The sequence below is a fragment of the Macrotis lagotis genome, chromosome 6 (assembly GCF_037893015.1).
Source record: "Macrotis lagotis isolate mMagLag1 chromosome 6, bilby.v1.9.chrom.fasta, whole genome shotgun sequence".
NCBI classification, from domain to species: domain Eukaryota; kingdom Metazoa; phylum Chordata; class Mammalia; order Peramelemorphia; family Peramelidae; genus Macrotis; species Macrotis lagotis.
This window is the reverse complement of record NC_133663.1, coordinates 193,073,584-193,099,177: the sequence shown is the minus strand read 5'-3', so window position 1 is coordinate 193,099,177 and position 25,594 is coordinate 193,073,584. Positions and strand designations below refer to the sequence as shown.

The following is a 25,594-nucleotide window of genomic DNA, read 5'->3' as shown; positions in this document are numbered from 1 at the left end:
CTTTGGGGAAATTGCAGAGTACTTTCTATAATCCTAAACTATTCTCTGTTGCAAAAAAAACATTACTTCAACATCAGTATTCTCATAGAGATGCTAGGATGTCTGCAGATCCTGAAATATCTCAATTTCATACAGAATCAAAATTACAACAAAAGAAAAACAAGAAACATTGGTTGGAAACAATATCAACAGTAACAAAGTGCCTACCTTCAGAGCAGTAGGGGAAATACTATGTTTAGATAAAACATGGTTACTATCCTCATGGAATTTATAATTGACTAAAAGGATAAGAGAGAGATAACCATAACATTATATTTTGTTATGAGTATATCAGGTACAGAACAAAATGCTGTGTAAGGGAGAAGAAGGTGGGGAAGTTGTGTTAGCAAAGACAGTGGGAGTTTAAGAAATGTTGAAAACTTTATTGAGAATACATACATATATTCAAATATATATATATATATATATATATATATATATACATGACTTATAGAGATAACATGAAAAAGTGACAACAGAAGTACAGTGCCTTCTTTGAGATCATAAAAAAACCACAAAGATGGATTCCATTGAATTAGGTTAATCCACATCCACTATGGAGAATCTTTGGTAAATATGGAGAATTGTATAAGATGAGGTGTGGAGGACTTTCAATCTCTCTAAGTGGAGAAAATACCCATACTAATGAAATCACCTATCCTTCAAAGTAACAAATAAAGACTATAACCCCCACATTCACAAAATGAGTACTCATTATGAACTGGATGCTGAAATTAAATAGTTCTCACCTGGAAGCCTATGATTCTGCTCTTGGACTTTTTTTGTTTTGTTTTGTGCCATCTGCCTCTCCCTTCTTCCAAAACAATATTTTCTTCTCCAATCAATAACTCACTTAACTCCTGATTCAAGGTAAAGTTGGGTTTTAGTGTTGTTCAATTATTTCTTACTCTTCATTACAGCATGGACCATAGCACATCAATACTATCCATTGGGTTTTCTTAGCAAAGACACTGAAGTGACTTGCCATTTCTTTCTCCAGTAGATTAAGGCAAATAAGTGACACAGCTAGTGTCTAAGGCCCAGGTTCTATCCAGTGAGTCACCTAGCTGCTTAGCTCATAGCATTAAATTATTTCCTCTCCCCCACCCCTTTGGGAGGATATGTAATTTTTGTAAACCATAGAACAATTAAATAATGAGCAAAATCACAGAAGTAGGGGTGGCTGGGTGGCACAGTGGATGGAGCACCGGCCTTGGAGTCAGGAGTACCTGGGTTCAAATCCGTCCTCAGACACTTAATAATTATCTAGCCGTGTGGCCTTAGGCAAGCCACTTAACCCCATTGCCTTGAAAAATCTAAAAAAAAAAATCACAGAAGTATAACTCAATCGTTTCAATCTTGACCACCAGATCATGTATACTGTTTGTCAGTCTAATTGATTGCTTAATGATTGACTAAAATCAGCCTGAAAACAGTTTTCAATAGTTGCTACTTACAAAGTTTCAAAACTATCAACTTAATTATTCATTTTTTAGTTTGTCTGAATCTTCCCTTTTAAAATTTTTTTTGATACTTCTGTTTCCATGCCTTATGTTGAGTATAAAGCCTCTACTTACCTCCCCTAAACTGTCCCTATTTCCTACCTTCCCTATTATTGTCCAGGGCAGCACCATTCTCCCACTTCCTCAGCTTTACAACCAAGATGTCAAACTCTCATGTCCAATCTGTTGCCAAGGTCTGCTGAGTTCACCATTACAACTTGTCTCAGTATGTCTGTCCCCTTCTCTCTTCTGATACTGTACCCTAATGCAAACTGTCATCACCTCAAGACTGGCTTATTGCAGTGGCTGACTGATGGGTCTACCTGCCTAAAGTCTCTTCCCACTTGAATCCACTTTTTCAGTCACTAATCTCTCCCTTCTTTTATGGAGCAAGAATACCAATAAAATAATCAAACAAAAGTTTAGGGAGAATAAAGTTTCCTGGAAACCTGCTCCAGGCTGAATCAACCTCAAGCACTGAGGATGCCTCATGATTGTTCCCCCATTTAGAGAGAAGACTAGAGAAAATAAATATTTATTAAGCACCTACTATATAAACACTTTACAATTGTTATCTCATTTGATCCTCACAATAATCCCAGTGGGTAGGTGCCTCATTTTACAGGGAGGAGATAGTGATTTGCCCAGGGTCACACAGCTAACAAATATTTTGATGCCATATTTGAACTCAGATCTTCATGATTCCACGTGCTACTTGGCTACCTCTTAGTTCAGGTTCCAATATTAACTCATATGTGATATAAGGATCCTAACAGCATATATAGCATCAACCCTGATGTATAAGGATCCTAATAGCATATATAGCATCAACCCTGAGTATTTGACTCTATGATAGTTAGGTGGTATAGTGGATTGACTATTAGACTTACAGTCAGGAAAATATAAATATAAATACCTCAGTATTTATATATTTATTTAAAATATATAATCATATATTAAATATTAATATAATTAATATATTAATAATATAGAAATATATTAAATATATAAATACTTGGCAACTCTAAAAATTACCTATCTCATTGTGAAGTGCAAAAGAGATAGTATAGGGGCGGCTAGGTGGCCTAGTGGATAAAGCATTGGCCTTGGAGTCAGGAGTACCTGGGTTCAAATCAGGTCTCAGACACTTAATAATTACCTACCTTAAAAAAAGAGAGATAGTATGTATATATATATATTAATTTTTGCAAGGCAAATGGGGTTAAGTGGCTTGCCCAAGGCCACACAGCTAGGTAATTATTAAGTGTCTGAGGCCAGATTTGAACTCAGGTACGCCTGACTCCAAGGCCAGTGTTCTATCCACTGTGCCACCTAGCCGCCCCGAAATAGTATATTTTTAAAATGCTTTGCAAACCTTCAAAGTGTTATATAAATGGTATTATTATGATTCATACAATGCATAAATTTCTGGTCAAAGGGTCCTTCTTTTTCCCTTTTTTGTGGTGTGGAAGAATAACAAATTATTCCCAAATGCGGAAAGAGAGGTGGGTATATCTCGTTTAAAAAGGTAAGTTTCTCAAATTCAAGACTTATCTCTTATTTTTATTTAGTACTTCATGTCTTCATGGGGACTCAAAAGAAATTATTCTTAATTTTAGTGAGCTACTTACGTTTAAAAAAAAACCCCAAACAATGACTTCTGTTTTTAATTGTTGGTTTCCAAAAAGATGTCATCTATTTAACTCTTAGTCTGGTTCTATGCTCCAAAATCAAGCCTCCAAATTCTCTTACTCATGCCAGAAGGATTTCTTGGCACAGGAAACAAGTGGGAAGTGTGTGGTATGCAAGTCTTCTTGTATCTGCTTGTATTTCTACTATTCTGGGGACAAGAATAGTTCAGACAGGTGGAAAAAAGTTAAAAGATTAAAGATGAGATCCCAAAATGCTTAATCCTTTCAGATAAGGTGCCTCAAAAGTGCTTCAAAACAAACCCATAGAAAATGAGGAACAATGGCTTCTAACATTTATATAAGCAAAGAGCTTCAGACATGCCTAGTTATTTTAGGAAGTCACACAGTACATGTTAAATCAACTTCAGAAGATGCTGGCATCTCTGCCTGCTGCCAACATTAACGTTCATTCTGGCATGAGGTTGTCCTTTCAAGAAATTTTAAGACATCACTATGAAATACTTGTGGGGGCAAATTGGTAACATGACCTAATAAGGTATTTACCATGTGTCTGTTACAAAAAGACCTTCATTCACCTCAAGGTGAGCTCCCCCCTTCCCCAATACCATTGATGTTCACTATAGATCTAGTTTTCCTTCTTACCTTTATGAACCTATATCTTCCCATCTTAAATTGAATTTTTATGAGATTTAAAAAGAGTCCAAGGAGCACACAGGAATGCAAGGAATATTTAAGTATATGATACTATGGTATGTGATACTATATACCATGCACCAAGTATGTGATACTATAGTATATGATACTATATACCATGATACTAAGTATATGATATTATTTACCATGCACTTTTCTAAAGACGGGGTATAAGGGAAAAAGTAAAAAATAAATAATCTTTCCTCAAAGAACCAATGACCGAAAAGTACATAATAAGTACCCATTATATAGGGTTCTATGATAGACACTCAAGGAGTTTATATTCAACTGGGAAAGAACATTATGCATATTATGAACAAAAGGGAGGCATGAGGTCATATTTCTAATTCAGGTCAGCCTAGAGAGACAGACAGGAAGGTCTTCAGATAGAGTCTAGCCAAGAATAGTTGAGCGGAGCATTCCAGCATAGGGAGAGGCTGTGCATTATGTCAGCATAGAAGGACCTATGCTTATGTAGGGTGAAGAAACAGATGCCAACTGGCAACTCTGTTGCTTGCAGCCCAGTTCCAGGTCATAGAATCCAGGCCAGACTGAGAAGGGGACATTTACATAGAGATGGCATTCCAGGGGAGGAAGCAATTGAGAGTCCTAGGCTGTGTACTGGTCAAAGAAGTTCACAATCAAGGGGCAACTGTGTGTCTGCTACTGTCTCCAGGAGTGGAACAGATTCTCATTTCTAGATTCCAACCTAGTCTGAAGTGTATGGAAGAATGATCAGGGCAAGAATCCCAGGAATCAAAGTAAAGCCTGAAGTTCTGTCACTCTGAACTAGCAAAGTGTTCCACTTGACCGACCATGGCTGAGTCAACCAGTCTAAGAGTTGAAACTCTAATTAAGGTAAGCCCATAGGCCTGGTGCCCAGAACCAAATTTTGATGAGGAACTTGTAGAGTTCAAGTCAGGGGAGCAGCCATCAGACTTTCTTCTGGATCAGACCACTTAGGGAGCACTGAAAACTTGCAGGTCCCCAAGAAAACAACAAAAGGCCAGTCTAGAAATTCTCACCAGAAGTATACAGAGTCTGGCACTAGCATAAAGTCTGAAGACAGAACAGCAAATAGTTTTTTAAAAATTTGTTTTACAATTGAATCCATATAGATCCTGAGGGCATTCAGTAGCTGAAATCCCAAACATTTATTTATTTCAATAGAATTTCTCTTTTATTAAATAGGATGATCTTTTTCTAGATTTTGTTGATAATTTATAAAAAGGAAGATAATTGAGTTTATATTATATTTTGTTAATTTCCTAGATGATACAGTGACATCAGTCAGGAAGAACTGATTTCAAATCCCACTTTAGACACTTACTAGCTGTGTGATTCTAAGTTACTTAAACACTGTCTGCTTTAGTTTCCTCAACTGTAAGATGGAGATAATAGAATCTACCTTTCAAGTTTGTTGTGAAGAACAAAGGAGATATTAATAAAGTGCTTTGCAAATCTAAAAAACTAAATACCACTTCTTTTTAGTTGTTTCAATAAATCTTAGTTCATTTTCTAGGATTCTTAAAAAATTGTATTTATTTAAAGCAATGGGTTTAAGTGACTTGCCCAAGTTCACACAGCTAGGTAATTATTAAGTGTCTGAGGTCAAATTTGAACTCAGGTCTTCCTGACTCCAGGACTGGTGCTCTATCTACTGTGCCACCTAGCTGTCCCCATTTACTAAGATTCTATAATTAAATCTTATCAGGGTGGCTAAGTGGTGTAGTGGATAGCGCACCAGCCCTGGAGTCAGGAGTACCTGAGTTCAAATCTGGCCTCAGACGCTTAAAAATTACCTAGCTGTGTAGCCTCAGGCAAGCCACTTAACCCCATTTGCCTTGCTAAAAAAATAAAAAAAAATAATTAGATCTTATCATTTGCAAAGAATGATAATTTGTTTCTTCTTTGCTATGTTTATTCCCTCAATTTCTTTATCTTATCATATTTCATATTTAGCATTTCTAGAGTTATATAACATAATAGTAGTGATAATGAATACCCTAACTTTGCCCAAACTTATTGAAAAGATCTTTCTGTATTACAGATAAAGTAGGTTTTTGGTTTTAAACAGATCCTATTTGTTTTATTCAGAAAAGACTCAATCTTATGTTTTTAGTATTTTTGACAAAATGGGTGTTTTATATTGTTAAACACCTTTTCTATATTTTTGTTGGATTTGTTATTAATATAGCCCATCAAATTTATGGTTTTCCAAATTTTGAACTGCCTCTATAAACCTGGTATACATATAACCTGATCATAGAATAAACATTTTAAATATATATTGCTGTACTCTCTTTGCTAACTCTTTATTCAAAATTCTTACATTAATATTCTTTGGGGATATTGAAAAATATTTTTCCTTCTATAGCTTTTTGTATAATTACCAAGACCATATTTGTATTATAAAAGGAAGGTTGTAGGATCCCTTCTTTTTTTAAAAGGAGAAAAACAAAATGGAGAGAGAGCTGACTTCAAAAACAAGAAGACCTAAGCTCAAGTCTCAAATCCTATACATACTTAAATTAATATGTAACCCTAAGCAAATGAGTTAACCTCTCATGTCTCTAGAAAAATCTCTAAAATTTTAGGCTTCAGAGAAAGTGAATTGGTAGGATGAGTTTGCTTACTGGTTAGTTCCCTATAGCAATACAATCCTATCCTTTCTTTCCCTAGTTTTAAACACAGTCTATGTAATATTGGAATTAATTATTCTTAGAAGATTTGATAAAATTCACTTATAAAACCATTTGATTCTTGATTTTATTTTTTCCTTTGAGAGTTGATTTATGACTTATTGAAGTTAACTTTTTGAGATTGGATTTCTAAATTTTAAAATCTCTTATTCTGTTAGTCTGAGTATTTTATACTTTGTGAATATTTATCCAGTAGTAGTTATTAAAAGATTAGTGTAATATTTCTGCATTTCTTTATGGAATTTTCTGTGCCCTTGCACATGATCAATATCAATCAAGGTACCATTCACAGCTGAAAAAAAGTATACTTCTTTCTATTCTACTTTAATAATTATCATAATCTATTATATTTAATTTTCTTACAATTCTATTCAAATACTTAAATTGGTTTTTTTTTGGTGTGTGAGATTTGTCTAGGTCCAAAAGGGATACAATGAAATCTAATTATTGCAGTCATATTTTCTTTTCTCTTTAATTTAATTTTTATTTTTATTAAATGGTAAAAGTATAGTAAATATTATGTACTGATATTATTTGTTTATGATACCTTGAATATTATGTGCTTTCCCTTTTCAATATTTTAGCTTTATAATTTTTTTATTGCTGCCTAATTCGAGATCATGATTTCTACCACTTATTTTTAAAATTTTCCTAAAGCATATTTTTACTCTAGGTTCTCATTTTATCTTTGAGAATTCTTATGTTTAACTTACATGAATCCTTATGAAACATTGATGTCTTCCTCTTTCTAATCTCTCTTCACTCCCCTAGAACTATTGTGCAGAGAAGAAAAAGTGTAAGAGGATGATGAAAAACACATACTTAATCATCATAATCATGAATGTAAATAGGATAAACTAATTAACAAAATAGAAAAGGGTAGTAAAAAGCATGGTAACTATGATCATTGATCCTAATCTCTCTTCCAATTCTTCTTAAATGTTGTTTGAAAAAATTATTATTTTTAATGATGTCCCCCCTCCAGATCCCAAATATATCCCTTTCTTGCCAGCAGCAACAACAACAACAACAAAAATTTGTTTACAAAATAGACATATTGAACAAAGTGGTAGTAGGAATGGCATCAACTAATATTCTATAAGTGAAGTCATCTTTGCTCATACCACTGCCTGCCTCTCCTCCTCATGCCCAGACCTCACTCACTAGTGTTCTTTCTTCTTTCTTTCCTCCATTCTTTCTTTTCTCTCTTCTTCTTTCCTCCCTCTCTCCCTTTCCTCCTTCTCTCTCTCTCTCTCTCTCTCTCTCTCTCTCTCTCTCTCTCTCTCTCTCCCCCTTTCATCCTACAAGGTTGAACTTTGTTTTATTTATGAATATTCCCTCTCCAACTCTTACCTTTTCTTTAAACATGCCCCTTCCCTTTCTCTATCTTTGTTTGAATCTGTTACTTAATATTTTGTTTGTTTGTTTTAACTCTTTTCTCTGTGCTTCAATCCTTTTTTTTGTCAGGTTTAGATAATAGTGAGGTTTGCATGTTACCCAGTTCCCCTTATTCTCCCTCCTTTTCCCCATGTTTGATTGTTTTTCTTCTTTCTCATTCCAGTTATGATTAATAGTAAATTTCATCCCCCTCCTTTCCATTTCTTCCCATATGTACTTCTTTTTGCCTTTCCTATTCTTTCCTTTTGTAAGACCTTTAAAACAGAACAAAACCATGGTAGGTGCTCTATTTTACCTATTTAAGTCCCTTTGCAACTTCTTGAAGATATTTGTGTTTTAAAAGCACACATCTCTTTACTCCCTATTAAAACTTAAGTATATAATCATTATTTAACCACGTTTAATGCCTCAAATATATTGACCTTTCTTACTTAGTAAATTATTACTACTAAAAGCTAATTAAGGCTACTGACTGACAACTAATGGGCTAACATATGAGTAGGAACTGGTTAACATGGTTCTAGAAACCCCAGTCCATTAAGGTTTCCTTTAGGTTTTTGAGGGAGCAGCTCTCTGGGATCCTAGCCCACTAATTTGAGTGGGAGTGGGGAAATAGCCCTGAAGGGAGTGCTATATATGGAATCATTACACACACACACATATATATATAAATAAGAAACATTTCCAAAATGGATAGTCAAAGGATATGAACAGACAATTCCCCAAAGGAAAAATAAAAGCATTCTTGAAAACAACCAAAATGTTCCAAATTACTAATAAAGATAGGAATGAAAATTAAAATACCTCTGGGAATAATATCACACCCATTTGAAAATAATGGCACATCTATCAGATTGGCAAAGATGATGCAAAACAGCAATAAAAATTGTTAGAAGAACCAATAGACTTTGGGGAGTTGTGAATTGCTCTAAGTATCCTGGAGTTATACTCTAAAAGTACATTAACTTGGTTGAGAAAGTTCTTGACTCAGAGATACTGCCAGAGAGAAAGGACACTTAGGTACAATAATATTCATAGTAGCATTTTATGTTAAAATGAAAAAGGGTGTCCATCAAAGTAGGGCATGACTTAACAAATTGTATGAGAATGCATTATAATATTATTGCTCTGTAAGAATTGATAAAAGAGTTTGATGACCCAGGATGCTGGATAATAGTCAATGGTAGTTAAATGTGATAGACAATCCTTGGGGACCCAAGGAATCATAATTGCTGACTTTCTTGTGCTTTAATAGCAAACATATTTTAAAATATATTACTAAATTTGAGTTTCAAAATAGCATTGTAATATAAGTAATGTAATTATTTTTATCTCCATTTACAAATGATACTCAGAGAGTTTATGTGACCTTTTCCAGGATTATAAATTAGCAAAGGAAATTAGGAAGGAGCTAACAGGTAGAAGAACCAAGAGACATGAAAAACCAGAGAAGAGATTATATTCAGGAAGAGAGAGGTAATAATTCCTGTATTTTTTCATGAAATAACATATTTTAGTGGATTGAGAACTTTGAGAATCAGGAAGATCTGGAATCCAATGCCCCCCCCCCCCCCCAGCTATACAAATCAATTAACCTCTCAGGGCAATAGGCAACTCTGTTAGACTTGAAGTTTGCAGGATAAGTGCTGATAAATTATATATATATATATATATATATATATATATATATATATATATATATATATATATACATATGTGTGTATGTATGTATGTAGAGAGCAGTTAGGTAGTGCAGTGGATAGAACATCAGTTCTGGAGTCAAGAGGATCTGAGTTCAAATATATCCTGTTAGTAGTTGTGTAACCCTGGGCAAGTAACTTAGCTATATTTGTTTCAGTTTCTTCATTTGTAAAATGAGCTGGAGAAGGAAATGGCAAACTACTCCAATGCCTTGACCAATTAGGTCCTATACAGAATCATGAAGCGTTGGACACAACTGAAGCAAGCAGCACCAATAAAAATGTATTGGTAGAGGGTGCTTCTTTACCAAGAGTTCTCCACATGGTCTGGATCAAAATCTATCTCAACAGGCTCAAATTAAATAATACATAATTTTCACAGATCTATCAAAATGTCAGTTATATGTGAATCACTATAATACCTCTTTACAAATGTTTTCCTAGGAAGGGGAAACTAAGGGACAAAACAAGGAAATTTCTTGACTGTCAGTGAAAAATCCCCAACAATATCAGGAACAAGTTTTGACTTTAGTCTAGTATTTTTAGCAACTAATCAGACAATGCTGCTCTTTTTAGAATTTAGTCATTGAAAAAGAAATTCTTAGAATTTTCTACAATGGGAAGGATATTGATCCTTGTGTCCTCATATCTGGAGCAAATTCTCCAGGAAAAAGGAACATACATTTTCCTCTAAGTCATTAAACTATCTTTAAATTTCATTTCAGGAGAGAACATTTTTCAATAAGTGTTGAACTGCTTTAAATAGCTGAAGTTTGCAAAATGTTCTAAGTCCCTATAAAACTACTTGACTGTAGTGCCAGGAGATGATGACAATGATGATGATGATGATGATGATAATGCTAATAAATAATAGATAAAATTTCTATGGCTCTTGAACTTTATGAGTTAGGTGCTGTTGTCATCATTTTACAGATGAAGAAATTGAGTCTGAGCAGTTAAGTGACTTGCCCACAATGTATGTCTTAAGGCAGTAACTGAACTTAGATCTTCCTGACTCCCACTCTAGCACAGAATCCACTATATAATTAGGAAATTTTTCTAGAAAAAGTGGGGTCACATCCAGTTCAGCAATCAGGGCTAAATCCTTTCTCCTTAATCTCCCTCCAATATTCTGTCTCCTTACCCCACCCCTCCATGTATTGTGTGTGTGAAATTTCAAATAAATTTCAGCATAATTTATCTTCATCAAGAGACATAGCTCCATAACAATTCAAATGTAACCCAACTGAATGAAAAACACATGGTAAAAAAATGGAACCATCATGTGTATTAATTAAAATTCCTTTACAGTTTGCTTTATCTTCTCTCCCAGACATCCTGCCTGGGTCTATTCCTTTCTGATCTCCACTAAACTTCACCTCTCTTTCCTTTCTTTCAGCTATATATGATAAGTAACTTTTGATGTTGAGAAGACCGTTTGTCCTCCTCTTGCTCCCAGAATCTTCACATTATTTCCTTTTTTTCCAAATTATGGGAAGAGTCTAACTGATGGGACTCTGGTTCTCAGAGGCTTCAAACTTCCTGCTCTGCTTCTTTTCATAGAACTCCTCCTGAAGTCATCAACTATTCCTTACTCATGTATGAAGTACTCATTTACTTCATCTTATGGTCTGCATGAAGCTAGCTATACATCTGACCATGTGAATTGGCACACACACACACACACACACACACACATACATATATGCAGGTGAGTATTCCATCATAGGTTGAGGTTTCAGGAAACAGAAACTGAAACTGAAGGTAAAGACAGGTAAGGGGATGTTGCAGGTGAGAGGGGGAAGAGTGAGAAATTTCACACTTTTCCTTCAAACATTTAAGATCTCTTTATGTAATTCTTTTCTATACTTCTCACTGCACATTTCTAAATCACAGCAAGAGTTATCCTAATTGTCAGCAAATTATAAAACAGGAGTTCATAATCTTTTCAGTGCCATGGACCCTGTTGGCCCTCTGGTAGTTTATGAACAACACCTCAGAAAACAGTTTTTTGAAATCAGGAGTTTTAACCTGGGGGTTCATTAATTTCTTTAAAAAAATCTTTATTTTGATAATTACATTTTAATATAATCGGTTTCCTTTGCAATCTTATCTATTTTATCTTATACATTTAGAAACTGTATTGTAAGTATGTTAGTATGTATATGTAAATATATGTATATAAATGCATATTTATATATCACCAGTTTCAATTATTAATATATTTCCTTGAAAATGTAGCTCTATTAAACTAACAGTGATATTTTCATAAACTCTATTTTTATAAGTCCTGTGTTATAACTGTAAACTGTATTGTACAAACTGTATAATTATCTGTGTAATACAGATTATCTGAATCTAGTGATCATAGAAAATTGCCTGGGAGCACTGAAAATTAAGGGACTTGCCCAGGATCATACTGATAGTATGGCAGAATCAGTGCTAGGGGCTATCAGAATAGTCCCTATTGCCACTCAAAATTTTAATTTAAACTTATAATCACAATATTGTAATATATGTGCAATTATATCAAGGTTCAAGATAGTACAGCAGCTAAGTACAGGTTGAATAAATTCCTTTTGAGATAACAAGATGGTGCAGTAGATAAAGCCTGGATTTAGGAAGACCTGAAATTCAAATCAAGCCTCAGACACTTACTAGCTGTGTGATCTTGTTCAAGTCACTTAAACTGTCTGCCTCAGTTTCCTCAACTGTAAAATGGGATAAGTAATAATCACTGGATTGTTGAGAGGATAAAACAAGATAGTTATAAAATGCTTAGCATAGTGTCTGGCTCATAGTAGATACTTAATAAATATGTCCTTCCTTCCTTGGTCTTCACCTTTCCCCTCTTCAAGATGTCCTTTTCATCCTGAGACTTTGCATTAACATTTGACTCATTCTGTTTCATTATCCTTTTAATAAGAATTTATAAGAATTATGAGATGTAGTATTAAATAAGTTGGAATGATGGACCATTTCAGAAGGTCAAGGTCTATATCAAATGGAATAAAGAGATTTGAAAAGAACTAAGATGTATTTTAGTTCTCCTAAAACATCACTAACAAACTCTCCATTCTGATCTTTAGCTATTCACTTCAGGCTATTTCTGCTTTCATAAATGGTACTCATTGCTTCCTCTGAAATGCTATGTAGTGAAAAGCCTAAAGAATTTTGGCCAAGAGCCCTCTCAAACACAGTTATTAACCATAAATTGAAAAAAGATGGTGATTCTTTAAGTAGGAACATTATTCACAAACTTATTTTATACTTTGGTAACCATTTTCTCCCTGGGTAGTTCTAAGACTATTGCTTCAATCTATCCTTTAACAAGCATTATTAAGCACTTATTAGATGCTAGGCGCTGTGCCAAATGATGAGAATTCAAAGGCAAAAGGAGTACCTGACCTCAAGAAGCTTGTATTCTAGCTTGGGAGTCAAAAGGAAAATACCATGTACATAAAAGATACATGTAGTATAAATGGAAGGTAACAGGAGAGGGATAGGACTGGGGAGAGCCTCCTGAAAATGTAGCCTTTGAGCTGAATCTCTGAGCTGAAAGTGTTCTGAGTCAAGAGACAGAGTGTCATATGTGAAGAAGTTGGATTATAGTGTATATAAGAAGGAAGTAAAATAAAAGTCAACCGGAAAGGCAGAAAGGGTCCAAGAAGGACTCTAACTGCCATAGAAATTTATCCAGAAGATAATATCCAGAAGATATTAGGGAGCCAATGAAGTCTATTGATTGGGGATCATTGAGTATTGAATGGGGTAACATTCATATTGAGAGGGTAAACAATGTCAATTTGTACTTAAAAAATCAGTTTCATAGCTAAGTGGGGACTATGTTGGACTAGAAAGAGATCAATTAAGAAATTATTGCAATAATTTTGACAAGAAATCATGATGTATGTCTGTACAGCAGTGATGACTGTGAGTGGAAATAAGGGAATGCATATAAAAGATGTTGTGGAGATAAGAGTAATACAATTTTATAACAGACTCGATATGTGAAAAGACTGAGAAAGTGCTAAGATTTTGAGCCTGGGTGAAAGGTGTCTTGGTGTCCCCTAACTTTTCCAACTTCCTCTTATGTTTTCCCCCTATTAGACTAGGGCAGCTAAGATGTCACAGTGGATGAAATCCCAGACCTGGAAGAACTAAGTTTAAATACCACCTTAGACACTAATTAGCTGTGTGGCAAGTAAATTAACCCTGTTTGCCTTAGTTTCCTCATCTGTAAAATGAACTGGAGAAGGAAATGGCAAACCACTCCATTGTCTTTGTTAAGAAAACCCCAAAAGGGGTCAGAGAGAGTAACAGAACTGAAACAACAGTTTCCCATTACATTGTAGGCAAGAACTGGATTTCTTTCTTTTCTATTTATTTAAATTTAAATTTGTTTCTGACACTAAACACAGTGTCTGGCACATAATTGCTTAATAAATATTTGTTGAGGTGAATTGAATGGAACTAGGAAGTTTCTTGAAAACCTAGAAAGGAAATACAAGGGGAGAATGTAACAGAAAGTATACTAACATTGAAGAATCAGTTCTAGAGTCAAATCTTCATTTTGCTAGAAAGTCAGCTATGGTCATGGTTTTTCTAGATTTGTTTCCTCAATTGTAAAATTAGAAGATTGTATTGTAGCTAATACTGTGAATTGAGATAAACTATGCTAAATGGTTTGAACCTTATCAGTCAGTTTGGTTTTTGAAACTTTCCAAATGATTCCTTAGCTTTCTTTTTGTGAATACAAGACATCAAGGCATTTTATTTTGCTTTATCTCTGAATATAACTAATGGGAGATATTTATCTTGTTTTTTGTTCTTTAGATGGAGGGAGAGAGGTTTAAAATTAGATTGTTGTCCACAATTTCATGTAATTACATTTGGGATTTTTGAATTGAGAAAACTATTTACTGAACTGGTTTTTCCTTCCCCCAAATTGGATCCAGCAGAAAATTGTTTCAGTTTCTGGTAAAAGAATAAGTAGTCAATCAATAAATATTTATTAAATGCTTAATATGTACTAGGCACAATACTAAGTGATGGTCCTTAAAATGTTCTGTGCACAGTAAAAGAGATTGCCCCTAAAGGAAATTTAAATGATTTATGTTGAATAGTCTTTAAGTTTAAAAAAAGTTTCCACTCAATTCAAATATTGTAGTCAGAAAAGAGATGTCCCAGATGTTCATCTTTTCTTTTGCCTGAATCTGTGATTTTATGAGTCTGACAAACTTTTCAATCTGCAATAAATAAATTTAAAGAGACACCCGTGACATTAAGAAGGTATGTGACTTGCCAGAGTAACATAACTAGCATTGTTAGAGACTGAACTCAGATCTTCTTTTTTGTTTTTGTTTTTGTTTTTTAGGTTTTTGCAAGGCAATGGGGTTAAGTGGCTTGCCCAAGGCCACACAGTTAGATGATTATTGTTTGAGGTCAAATTTGAACTCAGGTACTCTTGACTCCAGGGCTGGCGCTCTATCCACTGCACCACCTAGCCAACCCTGAACTCAGGACTTCTTGCCTTTATTCACTATATCAATGGCTTTTAAAGTGTGATCCAGGAGCCCATAGGGTTCTTGAAACTCCCTCAGAAGATTTTCAGGGTAAAAACTATTTTTATAATAATACTGACATGCTTTAATTTCTCTTGTGCTAAATAAACCTAAATAAACAAAACTTTTAGGGTCCTAAATAATTTTTAAGAGTGAAAAGGGGTAGGAACAGTTAGGTGGCTCAGTGGATAGCCCACTGATCCTGGCCTCAGGAGGACCTGAGTTCAAATCTAGTCCCAAACACTTAATAATTGCCTAGCTGTGTGACTTTGGGCAAGTCACTTAACCCTACTACCTTGCAAAACAAAAAACAAAACAAAAAAAAGGGTGTAAAGGGGTCCTGATATAAAAGTCTTGGGAACCACTACATGATGCCATACTTCCTCTCAAGAAGACTATCTTATATATAAAGCATATATAAATTATAATATGTATATTATATACATTATAATATATTCATTGTACAATACATTATAGATTGTATTATCATTATCAAATCATACTTATTTCTTATTAGTTGATATGCACAGTAATCTCAGATATGTTATAAACACAGATTGTCTTTATGATGAAGAGAAGATATCTTACAATAGAAGATGTTATTATGAGGAAGAAAAGAATACCACTTGAATGAAGAGGAAATTCAGTAATTCATTTGTCATTTTTTGATAAGAGAATATAGAATTTTAATATTTATAGAATATGAAAGCAAGGGCAAGAAATAGAGGATAAATATAAATGAGTTGCCTAGTCTTTTAAGAGCAGTGGTTAAGGGTGTTGAAAATGACTAAGGTAGGTGATGAAGCAAAATGAAACAAAAATAAGAACATTTTATAGACAAAAAGATGAACAAAAAAGAGGTAGGACCAATGGTCAAGGCATGATTCTAATGGACAAAGAAGAAAAATTAGAACTACTAAATTCTAATTTTGCTTCTGGTTTGAGTGGGGGTTTTTCTGCCAAGGGTAATTATCTTCACATTGAACAGGATAAAACAAACATGGCTAAAAATGGCTTCCCAAGTCAAGTGTGGTGGTCAACATCTATAATTACAGCACAAGGGATGCTGAGGTTTGTGTATTGGGATTTCTAAGATGCAGTCACCCTATTTGGTGGCAGCTTTGTTTTGCATCAATATGATACTTGGGGAACTGTGAGGAACCAAGATGATAACACAGTATTAAACTGGAAATAACAGTCCAGTTTATGGATAAGTAATGGATCTATATGGATAAGTAATCAGATTATATCTATGAGTAACCCTTGTACTTCTAGTCTGAGTGAGATAGGGAGATCTAGTCTCTAAAAACAACAATAACAATAAATGGAAACAAACAGAAATAATTCTAGATGAGTCCTTCTCTGGTTCCCAGCTGCTGGTGCTTTCTTCTCCAAGGTTTACTTGTATTTGATTTATAGATTTGCATCTATATACATGTTGTCTCCACCATTAAAATATAAGCTTAATTTTTTCTCCTACATTTGTTTGTGATTTTTTTGTCCTAAAACTGAGAGAAAGGTATATTCTCCTTTCTATTCCCCATTCAGTTTTCTCCAGAAGCCTTGTTATATAGAAAAAATATAAAACTTCTTGAAAGCAGGAATTTTGTTTGATTGTTTTTGAATTCCTAGTGCCTAGCACACCCCCAGGAACACAATAGGAATTTGAATAAAAGATTATTTGATTCATTTGTAAGAAAGAACTTAATTATTCAGCTCAAGCTACTAGGACCAACTGAACTATGTTTCAGGGACCAAAAGGCCTGGCAGATGTGATTGTTGAACTGCTCTTATGTATCAAGAAAAGATTGGAGAACTGGGGCAATTAGGTGGAGTAGTGGATAGAGCACTGGCCCTGGAGTCAGGAGGACCTGAGTTCAAATCCGACCTCAGACACTTAGTAATTACCTAGCTGGGTGACCTTAGGCAAGTCACTTAACCCCATTTGCCTTGTTAAAAAAAGATGCGCGAACTGGAGAAGGTGCTACTGGACAGGAGCAGGTGAATAAATGTGGACCTTATATTCAGAAAAGGGAACAAGATGGATCGGACACACTATAGTCTAACATACTTTGATTTCTGGCAAAATTTTGGGATACATTTTAATAAACAGTTTTTGAGCAATTAGGAAAGTGGTTGTCACTAATAGACTTTTAAAAATTTCATTCAATATGTCTTAAATAAGTTTTATCAGCCTTAACTCATTTCATTTTTTGACAGGGGTATTGATTAGACATAGACTACCTAAAATACAGCAAAATATTTGGCAAAATCCCTCATTATTATGGATGAAATGGAAAGATGTATGCTAGATGATAATCACATAATTAGGTGAATTTGGAATTACTTTAATGCATTAATAATGGTTTCTATGTCAAACTGGAGGAATAGCTATATGAGAGTATCCCAGGGGTCTAACTTTGGCCCAGGGATGGGTTTTTTTCCCTATCAATGGCATATTTATAAAATTGACAGATGACATGAATAAGAGATGATGTCAGATATTAGAGTTCAGTACCAAGTCAATACACTAGAATGAAAGATCAATTCTAATTTGAGAAAATTTAATAGGGGGAAAAATGTAAGATAACCTATATGTTATTTAGATAAAAAACTTCACAGGGACTTATGATATACTTTATTTTATGGTTATTTGAGGCAACTAAGTACAGTGTATAGAACAGTAGACCTGGAGTCGGGAAGACTCCTTTTTCCCAAGGTCAAATCTGGTCTCATTTACTAACTGTGTGACCATCTAATCCTGTTTATCTGTTTCCTCATCTATAAAATGAGCTGAAGAAGAAAATGAGAAACCATTTCAGAATTTTTGCCAAGAAAACTGCAAATGGGATCATGAAGAGTGCCACATGACTGAATGATAGTTATTTGTGGACTCCCTTAAGGGCAACTAGATGGTACAATGGGTTTGGAGTCAGGAAGATTCCTCTAGTGTTCAAATTTGGCTTCAAACACTAGCTGGTTATATGACCCTGGGCAAGTCATCTAACCTTTTTTCCCCTCAATTTCCTCCTCTATAAAATGAACTGGAGAAGGAAATAGTAAACTACTCTAGTACCTTTAGCAAAAAAAAAAAGCCAAAAAAACAAAACAAAACAAATGGAGTCACAGAGAGTCGGTCATGACTGAAACAATTGAACAATAGCAAAATAGGGGAAAATGTAGCATAACCTAAATACCATTTATGAAAAATAAATAAATAAATAAGTAAAATTCACAGGTATAGCACAAATTTTATTGTAGTTATTTGTAGACCTGTCTAAATGCCCTCCCTATTAGGTTATATCCTGGAGATAATAACTTTGCATTGTATTTCTATTTTTCCTCTGGCATTTAGTATAGTCAATTGTAAATAATAGGTGTTTCATAAATGTTTGAATTTAATCGAATTAATGAATAACAAAGATGATTTTCCCAGAGCTAATGGGATGATCATTTTCATTCTGTAATTTAGAAACTGACATTTATTCAAGCTGTAGTTAGTAGGTAGTTTTTATTTAATGAGTTCTTGAAAAGAAGCATGATTTAATTCAGCAGGGATGACTGGAAGAACATGATGGTAAATTCTATTCTTTAAGATAATGAATTATGCGATTTCAACTGCTTTATAGACTCAGAGCCAAAGGCAATAATACTGATCTCAACATTTCTTCCAGAACTGAGCTTTGGGAAACATGCAGCTGGTCTCTTAGAGGAAGTAGGCTAAATCAGTATCCTATTGTCCTTCATTTTGTGGTTTTTTTTTTTGACATTATTGATAGATATTATTGAAATTGTTCTAGATAGATCAGCCTAGGACTGAGCCCAGGCAGAAAGCATTACACAATTCCAAAATATCTCCTGTGAAAATGAATGGTTCCCCACAGCTAATTCAGATATTTCCATCTTCTCTTTTTCTGATTAGATGTCACAGTCAATTACAGAAAGGCAAAATGAATAATTTGAATGGCCTGATTATGACATTAAATTGTTCTGATTTCATTTACCATTTTTCAGCATCTGTTATTAACCAGAGGAAAATATTGCTATTAAAAGGAACAAAAAGCAATTTTTGCTCTTTCTCCATCCTTACTCCCCAAACTTAAAAATGATTTTTTCTAGTTTAATGGAAGTTAACAGCCTTAGGTTCCAAAAATTCTCTGAGTTAGAAAAAAATTTGTTTTTACAAGATAGCATTTTAAAAAATAGCATGACATTTATAAAATACATCTGTTAAATACCGAATTCTTCAAAGCATATGTTATTGTTGCTTTTAATTTTCCTTGCATGATTTAAGGACCTTTGAGAATACAATTACAGGAAGTCAGATTAACCTGGGTAGAAAACAAAATCAATAAAATTAGATGCTTGGTGACATATAGAATAATATGAAAATTGCTAAACTAATTATTGTATTCAATGAGTTAACTTGATTTTGAATTTGAGATTCTGCATCAGGATTGGCGAATTATTTATTCATAATGACTTGAGAAAGAGTGACTCAGATTAATTCAATATTCTATTGAATAACAATTTATAATGAATTAAAATGAAAAATATGTAATTAATAAAAATATTATGACAATTAGATTGGTAGCTCAACAAATTACTAAAAGTGTATATGTATATTATATGTATGTGTGCATGCACACATGTACACATACATGAATATAAATATATCATACACTTAGACACATACTCATACTTAAATATATGCATACACATTCATTTTGTGCAGTAGATGCATACAAATTATATTTGTATGTGCATATACCTACTCATATATTAAGTACACATATGAATATAAAAAGATTATGTATGTACATATTTATCTCTATAAAAATATACATACCCTTACATACAGAATGCACACACACATATATATATATAAATATATACATAATACACAGACACATTCATATACACTTACACCCATCCTATACTTATACACATGTCATATACACATGTGCAGTATGCACATATACTTACGCATATATATGCATATGCATATAACTTTGCATACAACCTATACATATGCCTATACCCATACCTATATCTATACATATGCACAAACTTTTTCAGGTAGTACAAATTAGAGAAGACCTGGGCATTATCTAAAATGAATAACGGGGAAATTGGGTTGAAAAACTATGCAGTCCTTTCAATGTTTGCAAGCTGCTCACTCTTGCAAAAATACCTGTTTTCATTACCACTATAGTAAATAGAGAGCCAGTTTCTAAAATCAAGACTTAGATTCAAGTCCTGCCTCTGACAGTATCAGTTTTGTGAGCCTGGACAAGTCACTTAATTTCTCAGTGCCCCAGGTGACTCTCTAAGACTGTAAGTTGCACAATGTTTGAGGATCTACATTTTATATTTGAATACCCAGTGCCTAGAAAGTGCCTGCCACATTTTCTTGTTGTTTTTGTTGTTCAGTCATGTATGATTCTTTGTAGCTATATATAGGGGTTTCTTGGCAGATACCGGAGTGGTTTGCCATTTCCTTCTCAAACTCATTTTACAGATGAGGAAACTGAAGCAAACAGAGTTAAGTGACTTGTCCAGGGTCATGCATCTAGTGTCTGTGATTGGATTTGACCTCAGTTCCTCTTGACTCCAATCTTGTTGATCTATCTATCCACTGTGCCACCTAGCTGCCCAATTGTAGGGCACTTAATAAATGATTACAATTTAGTTGTTTCCTGGACTGTTCACTGTCATCAAAACAAATGAGGCCATATACATGCAAAGCTAATTCCTCTTAAGGGTACACTGTCCTCTTCCAGTTCCAGATGTGTGCTTGATGCCTAGGCTCTTAAGCCAAAAATCTTGACTTAGTCCACTAAAAAGAAAACTTATATGTGTTCCATAATCATCTCAAAATATGGTTGCTCTTTAACTCATAGGTAGGGTTGTATGACAGATGAGTTTGATAGAATAAAAAGATGGTGAAGGGAATATCCAGGTTGAGAGTTCCTCACATATAGACCTGTACTCGTGTCAATATCTCCCAGTAATGTTCTATGTTTGAGAATTATGAAATGCTGTGATCTCAGAATTAAAATTGAAAGTGACCAAAAGAACAATGGGAAAATCAATGATCAGGATAAACATGTAAATGATCAGTTCAAGTATATTTCAAGGATTAACTGAATTCCAAGTGATGATGATAACAACAGCAACAGCAATGATAGCTAGTGTTTATATAGCATTTTCAGGTTTGAAAGTACTGTTACATATATAATTTCAATTAATCCTCATGATGACTCAATGAAGTTTGTGCTATTATTATCTTCATTTTATAGATGAGGAAACTGAGACTGAGGGGAAGTTACTTGCCATAGAAACTACAAAATGTGTGAGGTGGCAGGTGAATTCAAGTCTTCAATGATTCTCATCCAGTGCTCTTACACACCTGGTAAGAAAAAGGGATAACTGATGGAGAGTGTGAGTATTACAATGGTAGTCATCAAATATTAAGAGAACTAAAGGAAAATCTTCAGCAGGTTTCCAGAATCTTCTGTGAACTATTGACTAAAACATGGGGACATAATTGTGCAGGATGGGTGGATACAGATGAATCACAATATACTTACTGTCAAGGTTACAGACTCATTGAAGTAAGAAAGAACCATAAAATATACTGAATTTAATTTAATTTTTTATGTTTAATTTTTTGTGAAATTCAGATAAGCTATATCTGTCACAATTATGGACGTAATTGGTCTGGTCATATATAAATATATACTATAATTCATATGTGTACATATAAAGCATACTATATTATCATAATTATAATAATATAATATATATTTGTTGTAAATTATAGCTATTATACAATGTCCCAAAAGTCTTAGTGCAGTTTAAGGCTTTAACAAATTGAAAACTGCATTAAGACTTTTGGAACATACTGAATTATATATATATATACATATATATATATATATTTGTGTTTACATATATATATTATATGTAATATATATATATAATATATATATAATATATTTGTGTTAAATGCCAAGTTGATTGAATCAAAAGCTGGAATTAATGTATCTCAGATATTTAAATGATACCATTCTGATATCAGTAAGTGAAGAGGAATTAAGTAGCCTCTTGATGAGTTGAAAGAGGAAAATGTAAAAACCAGCTTGAAGTTCTAAATCTCCAAAACTAATATACTGGCACCTGGTTTCATGACTTCCTGGTAAATAAAGGGAAAAAATGGAAGCAGGTCAAGTTTTATATTCTTGGGTTCAAATATCACTGCAGGCATGAAATTAAAGGACACTTGCTCCTTGGAAGGAAAGGTGTGATAAATCTGGATAGCATACTAGAAAGTAGAGACATCACCTTGATGAAAAATGTCCATATATATAGTCAAAATTATCCAGTAGCAATCTATGACTGTGAGTTGACTATAACATTGTAAAATCAGTCCTTTCAAATTAGAGTATTGGAGAAGAGTTTTCAGAGTCCCTTTGTCAGCAAAATTATCAAATAAGTTGATACTTAAAAGTTAATTCAGGTTAATGACTGGAATATCAAATGCTGAAGCTAAAATTTAAACTTAGACTACATAAGGAAAAGATGGAACTCATTGGAAAAGACCCCTATTTCAGGAAAGATTGAAGACAAAAGAAAATATGACAGAAGATGAGATGAATAGTGCACAGTGTCAAGGAAATAACAAACATGAACTTGAAAAGACTTTGAGAAATTGTGGAGGAAAGAAGAACCTGGTGTGTTATAATTAGTGGGGTCACAAAACTTCGGATAAGACTGAACAACTGAACGGCAACAGATCCTGTTTGTCATAAGCTCTTGTTTATCATACCTGACCATGAGCCCCATTATAGAACAAGAACTAGGATCTATCACTTTTCAATTCCCCTGGCCCCACATTTCTTAAATACAACTACAGATCTTTAAAACCTCATGAAAGTTGACTAGTTTTACAAAGCAGGGGTGAGACTTGACCCTCCCAAGAACACACTAGACCTATCATAAAGGGGTGCCACAAACAGCTCTCTTTTATAGACTTGAGGTAGGGAATAGTATGACTTCTGAGAACTAAACAACCAATGCGGGGGGTTCAAGCAATTGGCTGGACTCTGGTACTCATAACTCAATCCTAGGCACATCTATTGCAAAACCATGACTGCATTTCCTTTTGTAAAGCCCACAACAGCTATTTGTGCTTTTAAACCATAAAGCCATAACAAGTCATTTTGTTTAAACATACTTTCCCAGTGTGTAATCAGTCTCATCAGTGCCTTTTGCTTTTCACCCAGAGGCATCCACAGGCCATCAGGAAATGCTGTCACGGAGCAAAGTCGAAAATGCAATTTGGAGGTTTTCATCCCTATTTTTTTTATTGTTTTGTTAATTATTTTGGAATTTTCCAGTGTCCAAATATTCGGTTTAACTAGATGCAAAAACATAACCAAGGCCTTTTCCATGCAATGTTCGATTCAAATGGGAAAGACAGTCCACCTTGAGGGAATGGTGCTCTTTTCTTTCAGAACAATCTGTAGAGAGCTAGGATTCTGTTGGTGACGGGGTGACACTGCATAATGAACCCAGCTGTTTAGCACCCGGATGGAAGCTCCAGACTGGTATCAAAAGAGAAATTATGCATGCAGAAATGACTGCAGGGAAAACTAACAGTTTTGAAAACTCTCCTCCCCAGAACAGCACAGCTTTCTTATTTTTTATCTTACTGGCAACCCAGGAGCGGGAAAGGAAGGAGGGGGAAAGAAAATTACTATGGATCAAGTTATTTTGTCCTTACCTCTGCTACAGCCCAGTGGCAGCTCCTTTCAGTCGGCTTCCTTGCCTGAAATGAGAGGACAGCAGCCAGGGCTGGGGTTTACTGCTTTATTGGATTACTTCTAACTATGTCTTTAGTAATTAGACAGGTCTTCTCTTGCCAGAGGGAGCTATAAATACAGTATCACCAAAGAAACAGCCATCCACAGGAGATAAGAACTGCAGCAACTCTGCTCTGGAAGCCTTTTAAGGCATCTGAATTAAGGCAGCTCAGCCCCCCCCCCCCCACTGAAAGGGGGCTGCCAGGCTCTTCTTTGAGTCTATTTAGTCCAAGGACACACTAGACCTATGTAAATATCTCAGCAAGCAAAATGGTGGGGGCTTGGGATTGGGGAGGAATTTCAACTTTATCAATCCTCTGACAGCCCGTTTGTCCCAAATGTGGTGTGTCAGGGACATAATACAGGTTTGGAGGACCAAGGACAGCTTCAGAAGTCAACCCTTTATAGGTAGCTTGGAACTAGAAGTACCCTTGTCTCAGTCACCTTAAAATTGGTGAGGGCTCTTCCATCATCATCAAGAGGTGAACTTTCAAGTTCCCTTCTTGACACTTTCTTTAATCTTCACAGGAAGATTCACAGGGTGAGAATCTTGGCATCATACCCTTGGATAACCTGGGGGAGGGGCAGGAATAATGAATAGCAAACAGGTTTGTCCTTCCTGAACTCAATGTGTGTAAGCCAGTGTTTGAGCAGTTCTCATGATTTCTGGAACCATGAATGATTTTCTTTCAAGCATTCAGTAAGAGAAGACTTAATAGGTCAAAACATTATCCTGTGGATATACTTAAAGAATGAAAAGGGCTGAATTTGGGAAGCTGCAACACTTAGAGAGTATGTAATCTTAAAAACTTCCTTCTCAATCAGTTGTTTATAAATATAATGGGTGCCAACAGGAGAACTTCTACTGATATTTGGGACCTTAATCACTTCTGATAGACCACATGTTCTGGCTCAGAGATTTTGGGATGATGAGGATTGTCTGCCTCAATTACATAAATATGTTGAAATAGCATTAAAACTCAGGTTCATGAATAATTGATGAAAGCATTCAGTATTTTCTATAGAATTATGCAATGATTTGGTATTGCTTGGAAAGAATGAGTTCCAGAAAGCTCTTGATCCTGTGTACCAACACTATAGTGAAACAATCAACTGGGATCTCTGTGTATTACTGGTAAACCTAAGGTGGAAGTAGGTGAAATGGAAGAAAAGGAAAGGGGAGAGAGAGAGAGAGAGAGAGAGAGAGAGAGAGAGAGAGAGAGAGAGAGAGAGAGAGAGAGAGAGAGAGAGAGAGAGTTTCAGAAGGAAATGAAAGAGAAAGAAAGGGAAAGGAAGGAGAAAGAAAGAAAGCAAAATTGAGCAGATATGGGAATGGTGGAATGACACCAGCAAATGCTTATGAGTGCCACTCATTCACTAGATAAGAATTTGTTAAATCCCTGCCGTCAAAGTCAGAAATTGTCTAACTATGACCGCATGACAATTTAAATTATTGCAAGACATTACATCAATCCAG

The 25,594-nt window shown here is 34.6% G+C and overlaps 1 protein-coding gene across 2 annotated transcripts in view; it reads right to left on the bottom strand.

Moving 5' to 3' along the window:
* The window catches only part of FHL2 (four and a half LIM domains 2), a 97,869-nt gene extending 73,637 nt beyond the window's left edge, over positions 1 to 24,232 (bottom strand). For both annotated transcript variants that reach the window (XM_074192187.1, XM_074192186.1), the window contains exon 1: positions 24,039 to 24,232. The gene's annotated coding sequence lies outside the window, so the exon portion shown is untranslated. The remainder of the gene's footprint in view (positions 1 to 24,038) is intronic.
* Positions 24,233 to 25,594: the final 1,362 nt, after the last annotated feature.